We start from the raw sequence: 22,924 nt of genomic DNA on the forward strand, positions 1-22,924 counted from the left end.
CCAGGAGCCAACCAAACACCAGATATGTGACTGAGTCCCTTCCTCCTAGACAACGACCTGCAGACCTGCCCTCTGCTCCAGCCACAGAGAGACAAGGCAAAATTAGCTCAGCCCTACCCAGATCAGCAGGGCCACAAGTGACTCATATGAACCATAAGAAAAGCTTTTTATTAGACAGCTAATAGCTAACTGATGCATTCGTACTGGAGCACAATGGTGTGTGTACAAGGTTATTTTGTTGCAACAATATGATTATAAAAGATTACGAGCAACCTAAAGGCTCATCCGTGGAAAACTGATCAAATAATTATGAGATCTGTACCACGGAATATTATGCAGCTGTTCAAAAGAATGAGGCCGCTCCGTATGAATCGCCATGGAACAAATCCCATGATACATCTTCTAAGTGAAGCTTCGAGATGCCGAGGAGCATAGAGAGGCAGCTACCCATCCTGTGAAATATTTATATTTGCACAGACTTTCTGCTGGGGGATATACACAAGGCGGGTGACAATCGCCGCCTCTCAGAAGGGGAACTGGCTGCTGGATACAGCCGTGGAAGGGACACTCCCTTTTCACTCTACGATCTTTTTTGTCTTTTGAGACGTGGAAACGTGTTGTCTATTCAAAAATAAATAAAAGCAGAATGAAAGAAAAAAACCCCAACAACCTCCCGTGCCTTTCCATTTCGGCCTGTTATTCTCCACTCGCAAGATTCCCCAGATCCGCGGGGTTACAAAGGGCGGCGGGGGAGCCAGGCTGCATTTTCTCCCGCCCTCCCCGCGGACAGCCTCCACCACGCGCTAAGGGAAGCCTGTTTCTGCGGTTCCCTTGTTTGCGAGCCCGGCCAGGCCGCCACGACCGCGCCTGCCACTAGGGGGCAGCAGGAGGCTACCTTCCCGGGCAGGAACTGCGGAGAGGTGGAGGTCGGCCCGAGTAGCATAGCAGGCTGGCTGGCTCCTCCCGAAAGGGCTCGGGCTTTACGTATGAAATATAATAATATCAACAATAACGATAGAAAAAATAAATGGTTTCGATCTGGGACCAAAACTCATCCCCAAACCCCCTCCAGGCACTGGATCATCCATCCAGTTCCCATAGCGTCCCCAGGGGAAGCCTGTGCCTCTGTAGGGGTTGGGGGGCAGGGTTGAGGGTGCGCGGCCGAGAGGCAGGGGGGGAGTGGAGGGAGATGACCTTGCCCTCCACCTGCACCCAGCTGTATAAAACCTGCCGGAGAACTCGCCCTTCAGGCTGCCGAGACCAACAATCCTTACACTCAGGAGATCTGGAGGGTTTGCCATTGACCCCCCCGCCCCCCGCGCGCCCCTGAAAAAGCCCCTTTCAACCTTGAACCTGCTCCACCTCTGTAAACTGAAGACGTGGCTGTAAGGACGAATGAAGGGATTCATTTGTGCCCTTGACCTAAGGACCTTCTGGGCTGTCTTATCCCCATTTTACAGAAGCTGTGGCTTCATGGGGCAGAGCAACTTGCACCTGGCTGCACACCTGGCAAGTGGCGAGCTGGGTTCGAATCCAGATTTCCCTGGCTCCTGACTCCCAGCTCTTACCGCTTAACTTATCCTGCCTCCGCGGGCCGCCGAGAGGGATTGCACCGGAGAGGTGGCCGCGAAAGAGCGTTGGAAAGGGGCACGAGGCCGCGTTCCCGAGTCCCGTCTGCGTGCCCGGCGCGCACCCCTCAGGGAGGTGCTTTCCCCTGGAGATGGGCCGTGTGACCTTCGCGCCCCCTTGGGACAGGCGAGGAGCGGGAGGCGCCCTGCGTCTCAGCCCTCCCCCCCCCCCCCCTCCCCGAGAATAGCCTAGATGAGCCGGCCGCGGCTTGCTCCCCGCCAGCTGTGCCCGCGGCCCCGCTGCCCCCAGCGGGCCCGAGGAGGGCGCGCGGCTGCGGGGGGCCGGGGCGCACGCTGCGCTCCGCAAACCAGGCCCTTCAGCAAGCGCGCAGTTCTTGTTTGCGTGCACAGGCCTTTGTTCGCGCACCGGGACGGAGACCTCTTTTCCTCGGTCGCTTGGGTCGCGTCTTGAAACACACACGCGCCAGGAACAGAAACGCCGCGCTGCGGCAACCCGCGCTCAGAGCGCGTCTCTGTGCCCGCCCGGCGGGCGGCGGGCGGCGGGGCTGGTCCCTGCGGCCCTTCGCTCCCAGGCGCTACACCCCTGCCTCAGTTTCCCCCTCTGCACCGGGAGGTGGCGTGCATCAGGGCCCAGCCGCCGGCTGGAATTCGGTCTTTGCAAGCGCCGCGCGCGGGAGGCGGCGGGGAGCGGGGCAGACAGGGCTGCCTGTGGGTCGTCTGTGTTTCCAAGACCGTAAACAAGTAAAGGAGAAAACAGACAAGATCATTTGAAATAACACCAAGTGGTAACATAATAGAAGCACAGGTAAGTGTACAGCCTGTGCCAGGCTCCCTTCTGAATGCTGTCGTGTCTGTGTCGGCCCCAAGCTCACAGCAAACCTGAGGGAGAGCATGACCCCCTTTCACAGATGGGAAAATGGAGGCTGAATCGCCTGTTGGAGGGAAATGAGAAGTTGAAGCAGTTGAACGATTTCCCCATTTCCTCGAGCGTCCAGTACGTGGTGGAGACCAGATTCGGACTGCAGGTGACAGCTGGGCTCCAAGTGTGGCCACGTAATCACTCGCACTGTGGCTGTGCGAGGAGGGATGATGACTTCAGAAAGAGAGTGCTGAGGCTAGAGGAGGGCTCTTTCCACAGGGAGGACGGAGAGCGTAAATTGGTCGCTTAGCTCTTCAACCCGCCCCCTAGCCTTCTGATCTCCTGGCCTCTAAGAGATTGCTGGTGACATTCACCAGCCCTTGGTCTCCAACCAAGGTATCAGATCAGCTAAGTCCTCATTTTATAGACAAGGTGACACTGAGGCCCAGACTGAAGGAATGGGTCAGGTGGCTTGTTACCAGTTTCATTTGCTGATGAGCCCCACCAGCATAGGCCTGACCTGGCCCTTAGATCCAGGCAAGGGGGACCCTACCCTTGTCCTCACGCATTAAAGGGCCTCTCTCTGGCCCTCCTCCAGCTGTGTATGACCCCCCCAGGACCAAGGGGAGATAGCCACCCAAGCCTTTATCTCTTTTCTAGACATACTCTGGGTTCTCAGGATTCCTGAAATCCAAAGGTTCCAAGCTGGCTTCCAGGGCCTGTGCAAGCCTCTTGCTGGTATGTTCTCTGGAGGCAGAACACTAGGCCTGGGGGGTAGGCAAAGGAGCATGGGGGTGGAGGGAGCTTGTAAAGGCATGGGGTGTCTACACACATGCATGTGGGGTCTGCACAGAGCGGCCTGGGGCTGGGGATGACAAGGGAAGGGGCCAGCCCTCCCCACTGCCACCATTCTGCACATCTGGGGGGTCTGAGGTTTCCAAACTGAACCTGGCCTTCCAGGTTGTTGTGAGGTTACTTACATTCATCGAGGAGAAGGATAGAACATGTTAAAAACAATATATTAGCTTGATGTATAATGTTTAAACATTTAGATTTGGGGGGATGGGGGGGAGCCCAGACCCCACCAATATCAGGAGTGGGTCTGGCCTAGCACATAGGGGATATTCAGCGTTTATCAGCCAGATGGATTAATCTCATTTAATTTAATCCTCACACAGACTCTACAAGGGAAGTAGGCATCGTCTGTTTTTTATTGATGAGGAAACAAAGCTCAGAGAGATTCAGTGGCTGGTCTGATTTTTCACATTAGAAGGTAGCAGAGTTGAGCCTCCAGTCCCAACATATCTGATTCCAAAACCCATCGCAGTTGGCCCCCTGACAAGTTCGTATCCGATTACGGACACATGAAATGTATCATAATGACTTGGGCACGCCCCATGGTCTTTTTGGATATGCACTGTTTGTATTACATGCAAAAGGAGGTAACAGGGCAGGCGTTAATGCTCCAATGAATAATTGTGGGGAAACTGAGGCCATGAGCCACGACCCAAGGTATCATCAAAGCTTAAACAAACAGAGTCTACTTTTCATGTAGGACAAAATATCCGGAGGCGGCCAGGCCTCCAGATGGTGTAATTGTTACAGCATCCTCAACAAATACCTTCTATCTCATGGTCTGTTCTGGTTACGTATTGGTACCCAGCAGACACTCCCCAAACAATAATCATGTTTATTATTTTCTACAGTTTTGCGGGCCTGAAATTCGGCCAGGGCTCAGCTGGGCGGTCCTTCTGATCCATGGGCGTTGACTAGTCACTTGGCCGCGTTCAGCTGATGATTGGTTTCATCTGGAGGAACAAGATGGTTTGGGAAGACTGCAGTGCTGAGCTCAGCCGGGTCCCTAATTCCTTTCCGTAAGGTCTTAGGGCTTCTCCAGGGGGGGTCTCTCCAGCAGAGTGGTTTGACCTTTTCCTTGGCAGCCATGGATCCAAGAGACCATGGCAGAATCTGCCAGTTGCCTTAAGGACAAAGTCCGGAATTGGCAGAGCATCATTTCCACTGTATTCTGTTGGTCCAATAAGTCACAGGCCAGCCCAGATTTAAGCAGAGAGGAAGTCCAAACAAACTCTTCCTCTTGAAGGAAGAAGGACCAAAGAATCAGTAGCCATCTTTAATTCATCACATAGTCCAGCATGGCTGTTTGAGAGCCAGTCGTCATATTTCAAATTCCAGCCAGCAAAGAGAAAGAGAGGAGTGAGATATCTATTCTCCTTTTTAAGACATTTTCTAGAAGCCACACAAAACACTTCTCACTGGTAAGAACTCACATGGACATACCTGGGATTCGGAAAGAAAGCAGGGAAGTGTAATCTTCATTCTGGGCTGCCACATGTCCTGCTGAAATTAGGGATTCTGTTGACAAAAGGAGAGAGTGGATATTGAGGAAAAACTAGAAATCTGTCGCACTGTTGGATTTTTTTTTGCTACCAGTAGCCAAACACATACTTAGCAGACATGTTTCAATTCCATTCTTGTCCCTCCTGCGACATCCTCCACGCTGTCACCAAAATAATAACCTTTCCTTCTTAATTATTTTTTTTTATGTTCCTAAAAGGTAAATCTTTTAATCATTCCCATGCCAACAGCAAGTTCTGAAGTTTTTTGTGGGGGGGACCAGGGGATTTTAATGCCTAAAATAACAATAAATGCGTAGGCACTTTAACAAGCACCATATGAATATATCTTACTCTGTCCTCACAGTAACCCAATGAGAAAGGATCATATATGAGGAAAGAGAAGCCCCGAGAGGTTAAGTGGCTTGCCCCAGGCCACACAGTGAGTAGGTGCAAGGTGGAGATTCATATCCTCGTCTGTCAGATTCCAGGGATGTGCTGAGGCACCCACACATGTGCAGCCCGGGATCATTTATTGGAAATTTATTGGAAATTTATTGGAAATTACCCTGGAGCACGGACAAGGCCCATGCTTGGAATGTAAGTGCCAGAAGAGGTGAACATAAGCCATGAGCCTGCAGATGCCCCCTCCTTCCTGCGATCCTTTGGCCGGGGTAGTGGGCATATTTCATTAAACTAAGCTGGCACCAGAAATTCATGTCATTCCACTTTCTTTATACCCTGAATGAACTCTGGACCATGAGTATGAGTAGGAGACTGTAGAACTGGCTACATTGCTAAGCAGTGGTCAGGATACAGGCCCAGTGACCTCCTGGCCTCTGTGGGCCCAGTGCAAGGAGGCGCCTTTCAGCTCTAATCCCAGTTTCTTCTCGCCTTAATTTTACCCAGTTCCAGAACATCCAGTGGCTCCCAAATTCGCTTCAGTTTTGCCCTGCAGGGCGTGGGGAGGATAGAGGAAGGGAAAGGGACAAACCTGGGTTCGAATCCTGATTCCCTTTTGGTGAGTCTCAGTCTTTGCATCCGTTAAATGGGAGGAATAATCCCTGCTCTGCTGACTTACTCAGGCATTAGGGACCACACAGGACAAGGGATAGGAACGGCCTTTGCAGATCAGAGCTGGTGACCTGTGCAGAACGCACTTCAGCAGATTGCATTGTCTCTTTGGAGGGCAGGGAGAGCTGGGGTGGGGCTGGGGGCAGTTTCAGGCAGAGTGCTGCCCCTTCTGGGGGGGCTCCTACCCGCAGCCTCACGGAAGAAGTGGGCCACAGTGGGCAGTTACACATAGATGCGCCCGTCAGGAGACATGATGATTCAGAGCAATGGTTCTGAGTCAAGGGCCAGTCAAACCTGGGTTATAAACCCGGCTCTACCCCTCACTAGCTGAGGGACCCTTGGACAATTCACATAACTCCTTTGTACCTCCATTTTCACGTTCGTCAGGTGGGATTAAAAACACAGCCTGTTGCATTGGCATTTTTGTGGAGAATTGAGTGAGAACGTGCCTTTAAAACACTTAAGGGCAGAAGAACTGTCCGACCAGTAGTAATGACAACGGTGATTACATTTTTAATTACATTTTTGAATGCAACCCTAATTACATATGTCCTGTAGATGTTTCATTGCCTAGTTTAGTAGTCCTCACCGTAACCCTAAGACGTAGTTAACGTTATTATTCTCCACTTAAAGAGGAGGAGATGGGGACACGGTTAGGTTGAAAGCTGCCCAAGGTCACCGTAAGTGGTAGGGGCAGGGTTTGAACCTGAACCCAAACTGCCTGATCCAGAGTCCACCGTGATCAATACCTTACGCGGCTGTTATTACTATCGCCATTGCCACGGTGGCTCTTAGAGTCTGTATCCACTTCCGTAAGTGCCCCAACAGCCGATTGGAGCAGGAGAAGTCACCTGACCCAAAGGCTGCCAAGAGATAGGCTAACCAATGATATAGCCTGGGGCAAAAGCTCCACCCAGCACAGCTGAGGGTGGTTCGACCAAACCAATCAGCATTAACCAAACCAATCGGCACCCATCCGGGCTGCCGGTTGGGGTTTGGGTCGAAGAGAATTGGGTCAAATGCACAAAAGCTGGAAGACCAGGCCAGGTCGGATGGTGCCAAGACCGTATGAAGGCGCAGGGTTAATGAGGAAGCCCAAACCTCCAGGGAGAGGAGGGAAGAGGGGAGACGGTAGGGGAGGTGGAGGCCCGCAGACACCTGCTGCCTAGGAGGCCGGAGAGTGAGCTCTGTCCTGGGTCCTGAGCCCTGGGTCCTGAATGGTCTCCCGGGGGCTAAACCACCTTCTGCGAGGAGCGCTCAGAATTCCTGCCTTCCAATCCCTGCACGTAGTTTGACAACAGCTCCCGCGGCTCCAGTTAACTTGAGAGTTTCAGCCCTTTTCATCCTAAATCAGGCTGGATCAGCCTTCCTCTTCAACCTCAGGGTAAATGCTAATAATGGGAAGTGGCCAATGGGGAGGGGGCAGTAACCCCCTCCGTGTAAGCCCCAGGCGTGACTCTGGCCTGAGGAGGCCAGAAGACACAGCCTGGCCCGGTGCCTGGCTCACGAGAGGCCCAGGTCTGTGCTTGGTCCACTCCCCTGCCTATGATCAGGCTATCACACACCATCTGGGCGGCGGGACGCCAGGGCAGGCCGCTCCTCTGCACCCCAGGTTCATACGTCCATATGCATTTTGTGTTGCCCACGCACCTCAATTTTAACCTGTTCCAAACACAACTTCCCACCATGCCTCCCCAAAGCATCCCTCCGTGCAGGACTTCCATTTCAGGAAATGCCAAACCTCCCTGTCTAGTTGCTGAGATTAAACACCTTGGCGTCATCCTGACCCCCCTGCTGGTCTCCTACTCCAACATTCTTTCAGCCAACAAATCCTGTTGGCTCTACCCGGCAAACATTTCCAGAAACCGACCACCTCTGTGCTTCCAGAGACATGCTCACCTTGACCACCCCGATCTGGGCCTCGGTCCCCTGTTCCTTGGGATGAACACAGTAGCCTTCTCCAGTTTCTGTGCTCACCTTCTATAATCGTTCTGCGCTCAGCAGCCAGAGGGGTCCCATGAAAACAAAAGCCAGATCTTCCAATCCCTTTTCTCAAAACCCACCAATTACTCCCCCCTCACTTGGGAGAAACAAAGGTCTTTACAGGCCTTCATGGTCTGCCACTCTGGCCTCACCGGTTTCCCACGGCTGCCTCCCTGGCATCACCTGCCAGCCCCGTCCCCCACTGTCCCTCTGCTCCAGCCACACAACATGCTCACTGTTCTTGGAAGGAATGTTCCCACCACTGGGCCTTTGCATATGCCATTCCCTCTGCCTCGAATGCTCCTCCTTCTTGGCTCCTCCCTCACCTTCTTTGGGTCACCTTGGCAGAGAGCCCTTCCCTGGGCATCTTACTAACGAGTGCCAGCCGCCCTCATCCACTTCCCTGCTTTTTTTTTTTTTTCTGTAGCACGAGTGCTACATGTCACAATCCGACTTGCTGCCCGTTGTCCTTTCTGTTGACCATCCATCTCCTGCACTCGACTGTGTGAGCTGCGTGAACCCACAACTTAGAACACGACCCCTGGCATGAAGCAGGTGCTCCGTGAATCTTTGTCGGAAGAACAAAGGAGCACACAAAGTAGGACTTTCTGGAGACACCCTGGCCCAGCTGTCACCCTCCGGGTGTTCCCAGGCTACTCACTCACCTCCTTGATCCTTTTAGGGGTAAGCCCCAAGGCCCTATCCCCAAACAAGAGAACCAAGGAGACAAGTCAAGGAGGGATTAGGACAAATGCGTGGCAATTTCTTTTTGAATATAACTGTTTTTGCCTTAATACAAAAGTCCTGTGTCCCAGCTGTTGGCTCTCCTGTCAAATCACGTTCCAGCCCAAGAACTCGGCGCTGGAGTTCTGTGTTCCAGCCAAGGATCTGCTGTCACGGAATCACTGATGAGCAGCGTGGGCTTTCCAGGAGGCTCCCAGGGAAGCTGGGGCGCCCCACCGGCCTGCAACACGCACCTTAAACCCCCTCACACCGGAGGGACTCCGTGTTGGTGATTGATGAGGCTGGTACCAGGTAGTGGGGTCGTCGTACGATTCTCTGCACTTTTCCGTAGTTTGAACATTTCCCTAAGAGCAGAAACAAAAACCAGGGTGTCTTCTCCGAAGCTCCTCTTCCCGGACACATCCCCAGAGGACTTCCGATCGCCCTTCCCTCTCCACTGTCACCACCCACAACTTCTCTCTTCCCCTCCCTTCTGGTTTGACAAGAGATCAGTTCAGCTCTACTTACTAGCTGCCGCTTGGCCTACCGGAGTCATCTGAGGACACTTAGAAACCTTTGATGCCTTCTGGTCTCCCCACTTCCCAGGATTTGGAACCAAATGGTCTGATGTGGGGGCGCTGGGCACTGGGTGTAGTAAATGCTCCCCAGGCAATTCTGGAATTTTCTCAAGTTGAACAACCATCTTGTCAACCAAGGCCAATCCCTGATTTTTTTTTTTTTTTTTTTCTGCGCCCAGGGGCCTCCCGTTAACAGGGACCAGCTTTCTTGGAAGGCCGTTTAGCAACACCTTTTGTTACCTGAGCCCATCCCTGGGGTCCCAGCACAAGTGACTTAAAGAGTTATTTCTTTCAAACCAAGACAATGTACTTCATTCACCACCAGGGTGCCTGGTGGATGGCGTTCTTTCCATTACCTTATGCAACATGGGTTCACTGTCATCATTTGAAAAGCACAGAAAAGCACACAGGAGCCGACCACAGCTCCACTCTGGCCCAGTGATTCCTGAACAGAAAGGATCCATTGTCACCAAGTCAACTTTAAGGGAGCAGCTAAAAAACACATTCAAAGGGCCCTGATGATAATGAGTATGCTAATATGATTTCCATTGGGTGCCCATGTTACCTCCAAAAACACTGTCTGACCTTCCTCGTGGATTCAAAGCTTCCATTGAAGTCAACGGGGGATTTGGGTTAAAATAACATCAAAGTTTTTACTTAAATGGACGAAACTGGGGAGTTGTGCATTAAGGGTGAGTTTCACATCGGCCCTGACACTGCTGACCTTGAGGGGGAAATGCCTTCCCTGGTCGGTTGTGAGTGGAGCTTTCGGCCAAGCAGCTGTTGCCTTTGGGTGGGTCGAACCAGCAAGCGTTAAATGGGGGTCCCCTTCTCCATGACCAATGAGCTCAGGAGGCCTGGGTTCAAATCCCAGCTCTCTATTCATTAGCCAGATGACCTTAAGCAAGGCAAATCACTTCTCTGGTTGAGCCTCAATGTCCCCATGTGTAAAATAGCACAGAGGAAACATACTTTGCAGGATTTCTTGTGAGAATAAAGTGTCGCTCAGCGTATATTTATGAGCTGCTTCCTGGGTGCTGGGGAGCTCTGTCTGGGTGCTGGGGAGACAACTATGAGCAAAACACATGAACTCTGTTCTCACTGGAGCCCCCATTCTGGTGGGAGAGGAGAAAGACACCAAACACAGCCCCAGAAATAATACATAAGCGGTGATAAGTGCTATGGAGAAGGAAAAGTCCCTAGGAAAGGGACAGACCCAAACTCAAATCCCAACTCACCCCTTGCCGGATGTGTAACTCTTGGGAGAGTAATTTTGTCTCCCTGACAATCTTTTTATATGTTCGGTGAGATCCATTGATCATTTCTCTACCCATTGAACAAATATTTATAGGATTCTGTCTTGAGTCAGGCATTCTTGTGCATATTGGAGAGCTGGCAAGGAATAAAACAGACAAAAATCCTTGCCCTTGGAAATTTAAACTCTAGAGGAGAGAAACAGACACAAGATATATATATATATATATATATATATATATATATATATATATATGGTAATGAAGGAAAAGGAAAAGCAAGCAAGTAAGGTAAGGGGTGGAGACTTATGGAGAAGGGTGCCTTTTATGTAGGCTGGTCAGGGAAAGACTCTATGGGGAGGCAACATTTATTGTGAGGCCTGAAGGTCTTTGGGGAATTAGCCCTGTGGGCCTGTGAAAGAAGAGTGTTCCTTGGCCAGGGGAGAAAGCAAGGGCAAAGGCCCTGAGGTAGGACCGAGCGTGGCTGTTGGGAGGATTAGAGAGGCAGAGACAAGGTATGTGTAAGCACCTGGCACAGCGCCTGGCTCCTGAGTTAGAGTTCAATAGATCGTGGTTACCGATTGTGCCCCTTTCGCGCAAAATGAGGGATAAGTCGCTGCTTCCCACTCGCATAAACGTTCTTGGGGGTTCTGCAGATTGGTGACCTTTTCCTCCGCTTTTCTTCTCTTGTTCTCTGAGAACCAGCAAATCACCCTCCCCGGGGCCTGCCTCTGTCTCCATTCCGAGCCAACAGGAATGGTGGCCATGTGGCTGTGGTGCTGGGGTGTGTGTGTGTGTGTGTGTGTGTGTGTCATGAACGATGGCCATTAAATAATAACGGCCGCATCTTGAATTTCTTTCCTCTCCGCAGCCTTACAAATTAGGCGCCCTGGAAACGCTGTGCCCGTCGCCAAGATGTGCCTCCATCTGGGGTGAAAGGCAACATCTGCTAAACAGCTGCATCTTGTTTAAGGGCTGGTACTTAATTAAATTACTCCACTCCGGTAGGGGCAGGCGGAGCTGAGCAGGAAGTCACAGACATGTGTCCCCACCCCTCCCCAAGCTGGCCCAGAACCCCTTTCCCGTGGTGTCCCTCCACGCACCTGGTCGTTGATCCCACCAACCTGGACAGCCACATATTTGCAGGACACTCACTCGTGCTGCCTCCTCACCCTTCCCCGAGCTGCCCCTCCAACATCTCAGACCTTCCAACATCTCAAACACCGACATGTCCTCCACGAGGCCTTTTCCAACATCCCGGGCTCGGTGAATCACGTCCCATGAGCCCGCGGGGTACTTTGCACTGGGACATTCGTTACCGTTACATTGCAGGCTCAGGGACCTGCCGTTCTGTGAGCTCCTTGCAGTCGGGAACCACGTTTAATTCGTCCTTATAAGCCCAGCATTGTGCCTGGCTCTCCATAGACACTTAATAAGTGTTCGGTTAATAAATGGATGGATGAAGGGATGAGGAAGGGAGGGCAGAAAGAAGGGATGGGTGAACAGATGGATCCACCTGCTACCATGTAAATCCATGCCGCTGCCACTCTTTCCGGGGACAAACACCGCAGTCTCTTACTGGCCTTCCAGCTTCCACTCGTGCCCCACCCCCCCATAGTCCGCTGTACTTAGAGCACCCAGGATCTTTTAAATATGGAATTACATTACATCACTCACTGTTTAAAACCTTCCAGTAGCTTCCATGTTCCCAATCCTAGCCGACAAACCCCTGTAGGATCCAGCCCCTTCCTGCCCTTCTGATCTCATCTCATTTTCCTGTCCTCCAATTGCTTTGGGAACCAGCCAAGCTCTCTCGCCCTTTGAATCTGCTGTTCTCTCTACCTGGGACTGTTCTCCCCTCCGGCTGTGAACCTGGCATCCTATCAGTCCTCAGGTGCGGCTTTAATGCTACCTCCTCAGAGAGGCCTCTCTTTACACTCCTCGTCAAGATGTCCACCATTTTGATCCCCAAAGCCAAAGGGGCCAGAGCGAGACATCCAGAGCGTTGGCCGCTGGTACAGACCTGCCCCACCCCAGGGCCGGCCACAAGCCACCCCTTCTCCCAAGGGGCTCACTCCTCCTCTCCATCAACTGATGATCCCTCATGAATGGGCTTGCAATTAACCCATTGGAGCAACATTGGACCATTTGTTTACTATGGCACTTAGAGCTGGAATGGCTTGTTGTTTTGACGGTTTCTATTTTCAGCTCCATTTCCTGGGGGTAGCGGGGAGAGGGTAGGCAATGAATCCTGGTCTATTCAAGCAAAAAGATGCTTCAGTGAATCCTAACATTTCAGAATCACAAAATTCTAGAATCATTTCCATGGGAGGCGAGAACAGTAGAAATGTGTAATTTTAGTTAGAGGTTCTTAGAGTCGTGGAATTCTGGAATTGTACACAACGCAGATTAGTATCTTAGTGTCAAACCAGTTTAGCCTCAAAGCCTCAGAGGGATGGGCTCTCAGAGATTCTCGCCTTGCCGAGGTCTCTGCTCCAGTGTCGCGCTCCAGAAGCCCTCCTCCGATGACCTTACCTACGAGGAGCGCCTACGCCCACACCCTGTCACTCTCCATTGTTTTACGCGGCTTCATATTTCTTCATCGCACTGCTCACCACCTGACATCCGATGTAGTTCTCTCTGCTTATTTGCTTATTGTCTGTCTCCCCCACATGTTGGATGGAGGTCAGGAACTCTGCTTTGTTCACAGCCTAGCAAGTGCTTCGAAAATAGTGGCTGACGTGCCGTAAAGATTTAAAAAAAAAAGAGAGAGAGAAAAGAAAAGGAAAGTCTACTTATCCAACAAATATTTATCGAGTGCCTACTTTGTGTTGGCCTCTCAGAGATAACCATGTCCCGGGATGGAAGGTAGGTCTGTTTGCAAGCCAAATCCTATTGGTGGTAGACACCCAGAGAGAGCACCGTGCTGAAAAGGATTCTCAGGGCTCATTCAAGCTCCGTGGGGGAGGGCGATCGATCAGCGATGTCTGGCACGGACCCAGCAAGGGAGAGAGGCAGCTGTCTCCACGATTGGCTCTTACACTCGACAAACTAAAGTCCAGAAGCCGGTGGGAGGGCACCAGTGTGGGCCCTCCCGGGCTGGCTCCCGAACCTGAGTCTCTCTGGGGCACAGGTTGAATGCCCTGCCCCCTCACCCGGCCCTTTGGCTTTCCCTCCGCCCAGGCCTTCCCGGGAGCGAGGGGCTGCTGGAGTGCCTGGCCTTGAACCCCAGCCTGGGAACCCAATTCTGGAATGCTGCCTGCACACACAAGCCGGTTATTTTTAAAAATCCAAAAAGAAAAGGAAGAAAGAGCAAACTCACTGCTTCGGTCTGTGCACCAGCCCCAGCTGAGAGAATAGAGGCTTGAAAGGAACAAAGAGTTTCCTCAAACACAGCAGATCAAGGGCTTGGCTTATGTGGTAACCGGTGACCGACCACCGTGCTTTGTGACCGAGCCTTCAGAAGGCGCTGGGGCCTTGGTTCCTGCTGCAGTCTGTGGGGGAGGGGGAGCCGGGAACACCCTCCCCACCCCCACCCCACCCAGGTCAGGCTGCTTACAATGACGGGCTCCTAGAACCCTGAGGGTCAGGGCCTCAAAGGCCCTCTCAGAGCCTGTCGTCTGCTACCCTTGGTCAGACGGGCAGACGAAGTCCTGGAGGGGCTCCAGGTCACACAGGGAGCCGTGGGCCAGGGCACGCCCCTTCTTCCCGCGTCCCCTTTCAGGGAGGTGGAGGCCAGTTAGGTGAATCCAACTGCCCTTGCCTCTTGTACCCACCAGGGCTGCCTGGGAAAGCCTTTTCAGAATCTCTCCCAGCCACTAAAACTTCCTGTTCCCTTCCCTCCTCAGATTTCCCCTTTTGGGGTGCCTGTGGGGGAGGGGTTTTACACCTAGGTCCCCAGGGTCAGCCCTGACTGGTGAGTTCTGAGGTCTACAGAAGGATCGCAGTTGAGCCCTAGACTCCACCATGGGTGACGTCTACCCCCGTTCCCGTGAGGGTAGCGATCTGGGTGCTGTGGCAAGGCCTTTACGGGCGGGTGTCTCACAGCGGGCGGCACAACAGCCCCGCGATTGGGTATCACCGTCCCCCACCATGCAGGTGAGAAAACCAAGGTTCCATAGACGGCATGACGTGCCCAGGGTGACGTGGTGGTGATTGGCAGAGCCGATGCTTGAACTCAGGTCCTTCTGTTGACCTCTGCCCTCTGCCCCCATTCCCCCCGGATGTCAAAGGTCAGCAGGGCTTAACGGGAATCATGGGCCTGAGGCAGGTGCCAGAGGGCCCGGGCTGGGGACGAGGAACTTCCCTCCATCAGATGCCATCCTGCACACGAGCCACGCGTTTGTCCCCAGCACACGCTGGCCTTCAGCCTGAGGGTGGCACAGGCCCATCCGGTCTCCTTGTTCCCACTGCCCCCCCCCCCCCCCCCCCCCCGCCGTGTGTCACCATCCACCTGTGTCTCTCTCCCATGGTTCTTCCCTACCCCACCTGTCAGTCAGTGTCAACTCCATTCTGTGGGCCTCTGGCCTCATGGCCTCCTCCAACTCTGCCAGTGTCCCGCTCCCGTGTCTCCTTTCCCCGCCCCCCACCCCACTTACATCTGTGTGCTGCTTTCTGCCCCCGTATTCTGTGTCCCCCCTGATCTTCCACCTGAGCTTGTGTCTCTGTCACCAGCCTGTCTCTGTAGGGGACACATGTCTCTCCCTTTCTCCCCAGAGCGATTTCTCTCCCTCCCTCCCTGTCTCTGTCTCTCTTCTTCTCTCTGTCTCTGTCTGCCTCCATCTTTGCAGCCTTCCTCCTCTCCTCCCCTCTCCCCTCCCCTCCCGAGCCTGCGCCTTCTCTCTCACACCCTTCACGCTGACGTGTAATATTCCAGTAAAGCCCAGTTTCGCTGTAAGGGGACAAGGAGGGATTGGTCAGGGATACTCCGAAAGGTGGATCTGGGGCAGGGTCACGTAAAAGGGAACTGAGCCAGCCTTCCTTTCTTCCTCGGAAATGACTGGCTGCTTTCCTGAGAGGCAGACAAGAAAGTCCCTGAATAGGGATTTAAAGCACTAAGCTCTGATTCCTTCTTTTTAATATTTATAAAGAGAGAAAGGGGATAATTTCAGGAAGATCATTTCAAGGCGAAAACCCACATATTTTCAATAGAATTATTCCAAAAGCCCCTTTCCGGCTCATTGGAGTGTATAATTTTGTAAGTTAAAGACACGAGGCCTGGTTTCCAAGTTCCCTAAAATGACGCAGCTAAGTGAGGGCCAGAAAGGAAGTGTAAGATGAGAAGAAGGGGGATGGCACAGAGGAGAGCGACAGGCTTGTTCCAGGGCCCGACGGGCCACACGTGGGCCAAGGGACAGCGGCAGCCCAGCGTCCTGCCTGACCCTTCTCTCCTCTGCCCGTGTTCCTCAACCAACCAGTCAAACTCAAGGTATAACCACTGTCAAATACAATTGTGCCCCCAAATCCCCCCCCCCCCCCCCCCGCAGTCCAGACCCACAGAACCAACTGCCCCCGGGGCAGAGGGCTCACAGGCCCAGAGCCACCACTGTCTTCCTTCCTGCATCTCTGCTGTCCTTGTTTTTCCTCTCAGCCACCCGGTGTCCTGGGCTGGCAAGCCGGGAGTCCTCCCTGGATCCTCCCTCACCCCTGCCACCTCTAGGTGGTTGACAAGGCTGTTGACCACCCCTTCCCTCTGGAGTCTCCTTCCATCCACACTCCCATTGACTAAGCTTGGGCCTCAGCATCCCTGGCCTAGACCACCGACCTGGCCCCGGGGCAAGGGTCAGGGCCGTGGGCCTGTGTACAGGCAGACAGAGCGGCCTTCCTGAAGCTCAGCTCTAAGGACAGTCCTCTCTTCCCCAGGAAGAGTCACAGCCCCCCACCACGTCCAGAGTGCAGACAAACCCTCCCACTTCTGCATCCGTGGTCTAGTGATGATCCAACAACTTGATTTCCTCATGTTCACGCTCCCACCACAAACTTTTCACTGCAGCGTGGCCCAAATGAGCCTCTCTTTCGTGTCTACCCCAAAGGAATAAGAAACGTTTTCCTACGTCCAAGCCTTGGCTGAGTCTCCTCTCTCCCCCTGGAAGGCCACCCTGCGGTCTTCACATGTGTAGCTCCAACCCCCCCCTCAAAGTTCGTCTCCAATGGCACCCATCTGTGAGGCACGGATCTAATCGCTCATTGCCCTTCTCCGTGCAGTTTCTTTTTCTTTCTCTTTGACCCACGACATTTCACTTTGACCTTGAGATGGGCTGCGAGGCCTGAGGGCAGGTGAACTCTGGGGCTCAGACGTTTCCCCAAACCAAACCAAACTGGATTCTGTGGTTCTGATGGGTTCCTCAAAATTGTTACCCTGCTGATAATGACTGTTGTCATTGCAAAGATCAATTACTGAGTACTTACTCAGTACTGTGTGCTAGGTGGCCGGTGTCGACAGACACCTACTAAGTGCTTCGTACACGTGATCTCACATAGTTCGTGATGACCCAGTGTTGTGGGGACTTTTGTCACCTTGGTGGTCCACACGAGGGAACTGAGGTTGGGAGAGGGGCAGCAGCCTGTGCAACATCATGCTGTGAGTCAGAGGATCAGGACTCTGGCGAGGCCAGCCCAACGCTGGAATCTTTGTGCTTAACCTCAGGCACACTGAGAATCCTGACATCTCGGTACCAGCAGGAACTGAGCCATGTGGTACCTGACTCAGCCCCACTAAAGAAGACCTACTCACCATGAGGCCAAAGCCACATTCCCCTCCCTTGGGCCCTTGCTTCCCCATCTTCTCAATGGTCAAGTTCCTGTTTGAAAAGCATGGACCTTTTCACTGCCACCTCCGCCACCCTCAGCCATCACAGCTTGCCCTCTTTTCCCCAGAGAAAAGCACGGCTGGGAGAGGTGGAGCCCAGAACTTCAAAAGAAGCCCACGGGAGCCAAAGCAGTGCCCTTCCACTTCTCGCTCCAGCACCAGACTGGGTTTGGCTTGGCCGGGGCTCTTCCCAGGTCCACCTGTGAAAGCCCTCAGGGACGCTGCCATGGTGACTCCTGCCCAGGGCTGCCTCCTCATTTGCAGACTCTAGCTTCATTTCTCACCAGGGCGTCTACACCAGCCTCCTCACTGGTCTCTCTGCTTCTACTCTAGGCCTCACCCGCACAGCAGCCTTGTCTCATTTTAAACAAACGCACAAAGTCTTTCTAGTTCTTAAAGCCCTCCATGGGTTTCCATTACAATTAGAGTAAAGCCCAAACTGCTCATCCTGGCCCCCCAGGCCCTGTCTTCTCTGACTCCCTGGGCTTCAGGCACATTAGCCTTCTAACAGTGCCCGGGACAAGCCAGGTTCTTTCCTGCCTTGGGGCCTTTGTCCTTGCTCTTTTCCTAGTTCCTTTCTTGGATTCTTCCTTCCCCCCTTCTTCAGTTCAAAAATCATCCCTTTCCCAAGGCTTTTCCTCATTCCAATGATCCATAGTAGCTTCTGCCCTGCACACATTCATCTAGCAATGCAGTTCACTTCCCTGTATTGTGCAGTTGGATATTTGGGCCATCTCTAGTGTATTGTCCATCAGAGTCAGCAAAATGGCAAACTGGGAAGCTCTAAGCCCCCATCCCTCTCATGGAAGCATCAAAAACAAACACAAAAATCTAGAAACTGGGCTGAACCAATATAAATGCTCTGGAAAAGAGTCAAAGGTTTACAGCAACCAGCTGACCATCCAGTCAAGAAAAGGCCACCCTCAAAACAGTGTAGAAGGTTTGTGGTAGTTACTCTAGCCCTTGTCCCCTCCCCTCCCTGGAAAAACAGTGTTCTTGGGCTGGACAAGGCAGCAATCTAGTTCCCGACTGCCTCCCTCAAATCAGAGTTTGGGAAGCAGATCTTATTTGCAGTATTCTAACCTGATGAGTGCTTCCTGAAGGGATGGTACCTTTTTCATCCAACTTGGATCTTAGGCAGGAAGAAGCAGCAGGCATTGCTTATGAAAACTGCAGGGAGACTATAGATCCACAGATGCCTGGGTCCGTAGATGGTCTATGGTATGTGCCCACCCATAAGATCTTGTGCCAGGCATTTTGATTGGATGTTCGATTGGTTACTATGAGCCTCTGACTGTTTTCCAGGGCCCCTATATTAGTTCAGTGCAGTTTCTAGTTTTTATTTTTGTTTTGTTTTGATGTTTCCGTGGGAGGGATGAGAGCTTGGAGCTCCTAGTCCGCCATCTTGCTGCCTATGATGATGAGCAATGGATTTGAGCTGAAGGAAGAAGACAAGACAATTGAAATTATCGAGTCTGGGGGCGCCTGGGTGGCTCAGTCGGTTGAGCGTCCGACTTCGGCTCAGGTCATGATCTCGTGGTCCGTGAGTTCGAGCCCCGCGTCGGGCTCTGTGCTGACCGCTCAGAGCCTGGAGCCTGTTTTGGATTCTGTGTCTCCCTCTCTCTCTGACCCTCCCCCGTTCATGCTCTGTCTCTCTCTGTCTCAAAAATAAATAAACGTTAAAAAAAAAAAAGAAATTACCGAGTCTGAAGAGTGGGAAGAAAAAAAGAATGAAGAAAAGTGAACAGAGCTAAAAGACTGTGGATACCATTAAAGGAGCAATATATGGATTATGAGAGTCCCATAAGATGAGGAGAAAAAAGGGGCAGAGAGTTTATTTGAAGAAATGATGGCCAAAACCTCCTAAATTCAATGAAGTATATGTATCTGCAAATCCAAAAGGCTGAACCAACCCCCAAGTAGAATATACGCTGATCCACACCGAGGTGCATTATAATCAAACTGTAAAAAGCCCAAACAGAAGCCAAAATCTTGAAAGCAGCATGAGAGAAGTGACTCATCACACACAAGGGATCCTCAGATACAGTTATCAGCCTACTAGCAGAAATTTTGAAGGCCAGCAGGCAGCGAAGGGATACACTTGTAGTGTTAAAAAACAAAACAAACAAACAAACAAAAAACCTTTCAGCTAAGAGTTCTATATCAAAAAGGAAAAAAAAATCTATATTCAGCAAAGTTGTCCTTCAGAAATGAGGTAGAAATTAAGATATTTCAAGATCAGGGATGCCTGGTGGCTCAGTGGGTTGAGCGACCGACATCAGCTCAGGTCATGATCTCACGGTTTGTGAGTTTGAGCCCTGCGTCGGGCTCTGTGCTGACAGCTCAGAGCCTGGAGCCTGCTTAAGATTCTGTGTGTCCCTCTCTCTCTGCCCCTCCCCCACTCATGCCCTGTCTGTCTCTGTCTCAGAAATAAACATTTTAAAAAATATAAAAAAAAAAGAAATTTCAAGATCAACAGAAGTTGAGGGAGTTCACTACCATGAGACCTGCCCTACAAGTTTTGCTAAGGAGAGTCCCTTAGGTTGAAATAAAAAGATACTACACCTCAAAGCTGTAGAAGTAAAGACCTCTAGGAAAGGTAAATAATTGGGCAAATATAAAGCAAATATTATTATAATTTTGGTTTGTGACTCCATTTTTTATTTTTGTTTTTTTGTGACTCCATTTTTAAAATTTTCTACAAGGTTTAAAAAACACACAAATAAAACATTCTTATAAATCTCTGTGAGGGGGTATGTAATGTATAAACATGTAATTTGTGACATCAGTACCATAGCTGTATTGGAATAGAGTTTTTGTATGCAATTGAAATTAAGTTGGTATGAACTCAATTAGATGGTTATAACTTCAGGATGTTCTACATAATCCCCATGACAACCATTAGCAGATTTATATTTTATAGGCATTTCTATAGATATCATAAATATCTATAGAATATACACAAAAGGAAATGAGAAGGGAATCGAAATGTGTCATTACAAAAAAAATCGACTGAACACAAAAAAGGAAATAATGGAGAAAATGAGGGACAAAAAGCCTATACCATACACAGAAAACAATAAAACGACAAAAGTAACTTCTTCCTTTGCAGTGATTACTTTAAATAAAAATGGATTAAACTCTCCAATCAAAGAGCATAAATAGACAGAGTGAATTTAAAAAAACAGGGGCGCTTGGGTGGCTCAGCAGGTTGAGCATCCAACTTCGGCCAGGTCATGATCTTGCATTCTTGGGTTCAAGTCCTACATCAGGCTCTGTGTTGACAGCTTGGAGCCTGGAGCCTTCTTCAGATTCTATGTCTCTTTCTCTCTCTATTCCTCCACCGCTCACACTCTGTCTCTCTCTCAAAAATGAATAAGCATTAAAAAAAATTTTAATAAAAAAAATATATCCTAGGCTGTTACAAAAGACTCCCATTGGATCCAAAAACCCAAATGGGTCCAAAATGAATGGATGGAAAAAGATATGCAATTCAAATAGTAACCAAAAGAGGGCTGGGGCAGCTGTACTAATATCAGACAAAATAGACATTAGGCCAAATGCTGTTACAAGAGACAAAGAAGGACATTATATATCAATAAAAGTGTTGACTCGACAAGAGACTATAACAATAATAAATGTATATGTAGCAAACAGCAAGGCTCTAATGCGTTGCCTGTTACGTGCCCTGAATGTTAGTTCCATGCAAGCAAGAACTGGATCTGGGTTTCTCACTGCTTTACTCCAGTGCCAGGCACTGCTTTCCATTCTCACTGCTCCCTGCATGTGATCAGCAGCAAAGCAGACCAAGTAGGATCTAGGAATTGTTACCAACCCTCAGGCAGGGGTGTTGGCCACTGGCTGTCCTCAGCTCTCCCAGTTGCCTCCTCCCACCCCCACCTCAGGAGTCTAAGATTCTTCCCCTCCCTCCCCCCCTCCCAGCTTATGGCCAATCGTGAAGGTGAAAAGGAAAGTGTTTAGAATCTCCCCAGCCAAGCCAGAAGCCAAGGACTTGTGGCCACACAGCAAGAAATCCATTGGAGTTCAACCAGTCTGACTGGTTTATGGTACCTATGAAGACATTGAGGCCCAGAGAGGGCAGGGGGCCAGCTGAAGGTCATACAGTGACCTAATGGCAGACCTGGTATTCAGACTCAAGTCTGCTGACTGCTCACACAGGCTCTTTCTGTAAGGTGCCCAGGGAACTGCCCCAGGAACTGCCCCAGGAACTGCCCCAGGAACTGCCCATAACATGGCCAGTTCTCTAAATTCTCCATTCCCTCCCCACTTTTCCTTTCACCCTTCCCTTTCTTCTCTGTTTCTGCAAGACATTCTGTACTCTCCATCCCCACAGCACACAAGGCCACTGATGGTCTTTTCTAGATGTAAGAGTTATATCACCTTATTTGACCCCCAGGATGACCCAGGAAAGAAGTGCCTTTTTAAGCCTCGCTTTACAGATTAGATAAACAAAGCCATGTGATAGGAAGAGGTGAGCCAATGAATGTGGGGCTAGAACCTTGCCCAGCCTTTTGACGCCAGGTGTCAAGGCCGGGTCTGCTTTCTCAGATGACCTTGTAGGTATCAAGAGACTTGTTTCAGCAAAAACCATCAGGCTCACTTCCTAGGGAAGAAGCCTTCTAGGCACAAGGGCTCCTGGCTCCCTTTATCCTATGGATCCCCTCTTTCATCTCAGCATGACCGTGGGTATGGATGTTATTCTCCAAACTGGAGTATGTGGAGAGGTGGGGGCCCAGACTCCAGACTGGAGGCAAGGGCCAGGGTGTGGAGTGTGGCCAGATCTCAACAAACTCAGCACACTTGTGCATTGATAGATACTGAGCTCAACGCTTTGCAGATGTGATCTCAAGTTCATGCCCACCAGGCCCAACAAACTCCAAGCCCTCACTCCCACTTTGCAGGGAGGACACACGTTTGTTCAGAGGAGGAAGGGGCTTCTAGTACAAGAGTACTCGCAGCTAGTAGCCGGTCTGTGGGACGTGTGCTTAACCCCTTCAGTGCCTTAGATCATGGGTCACGGGGTGTGTGAAAACCCTGGAAATGTATGGAACAGAGTCTGCGTGAGCATGTGGATTTTCCCAGGTCACCCTGATATCTTGTGATTTCTCTTGTCAGGAGTAAGGAGCAGTGAAGTTTGGCCAGGATATTTTTGCTCAGATCACTTGTCTAAGGCCTACTTCTAAAGGGGCCTGACCCACAGGGGGAAGGGGCAGAGCTGTGAGATGAGGCAGGTCTGGCCAAAGCCTGGTGGGGGAGGGATGGCTCAGAACTCAGCAGTTCCTCCCTTCGGTCAGTGGTGGGGAACCCAGGACTGTGGTCAGTGGTGGGGTCTGGAGAGGGCTGGGCGTGGCGGGAGTGGGGAGTGTTTCAGGGGGGCGGGGACAGGGACCATGCTTCATCCTTGGATTGGGGAGGGATGGGACGCCTGTGCCTTCAGGAAGACAGTGAGCAGTTGGCAGGAGGCCCTTCGTTCTGGCTGCTGGGAGTTTCTCTCACCCTGGTCACTTGATTCTCTTACTTTTCCTGTCAGTGAGGAAGCTGTTTACTCCCAGAAAGTCATTTACTCCCGATAAGATCAAGCTCATTGTTAACTAGAATTCTCACTTCCTGCCCGGGAGGAGGGAAAGGGTAAGATTCCAACACTCAGAGCCCCATAAACATTCAATGTGAAGGAGGCTTTAG

At 51.2% G+C, this 22,924-nt stretch overlaps 2 long non-coding RNA genes across 6 annotated transcripts; one reads left to right on the plus strand and one right to left on the minus strand.

Annotated features, from left to right (window-relative positions):
• The first annotated feature begins 2,081 nt into the window (after positions 1-2,081).
• Positions 2,082-5,583, plus strand: LOC125936755 (uncharacterized). Its single transcript, XR_007462113.1, has 5 exons — positions 2,082-2,394; positions 2,498-2,614; positions 3,109-3,186; positions 4,155-4,322; positions 5,287-5,583. It is a non-coding gene; the product is annotated as an uncharacterized LOC125936755 (long non-coding RNA).
• On the minus strand, positions 4,518-14,492 carry LOC125936754 (uncharacterized). 5 transcript variants are annotated; one of them, XR_007462111.1, is made up of 5 exons: positions 13,736-14,492; positions 9,517-9,605; positions 8,837-8,947; positions 4,747-4,821; positions 4,518-4,605 (listed from the first exon to the last, which is right to left on the minus strand). It is a non-coding gene; the product is annotated as an uncharacterized LOC125936754 (long non-coding RNA). The 5 variants fall into 5 exon arrangements; XR_007462112.1 differs by lacking the exon at positions 13,736-14,492 and adding an exon at positions 10,399-10,632; XR_007462110.1 differs by lacking the exon at positions 9,517-9,605.
• Positions 14,493-22,924: the final 8,432 nt, after the last annotated feature.

The sequence above is a fragment of the Panthera uncia genome (genome assembly GCF_023721935.1).
Source record: "Panthera uncia isolate 11264 chromosome A3 unlocalized genomic scaffold, Puncia_PCG_1.0 HiC_scaffold_11, whole genome shotgun sequence".
Lineage (NCBI taxonomy): Eukaryota > Metazoa > Chordata > Mammalia > Carnivora > Felidae > Panthera > Panthera uncia.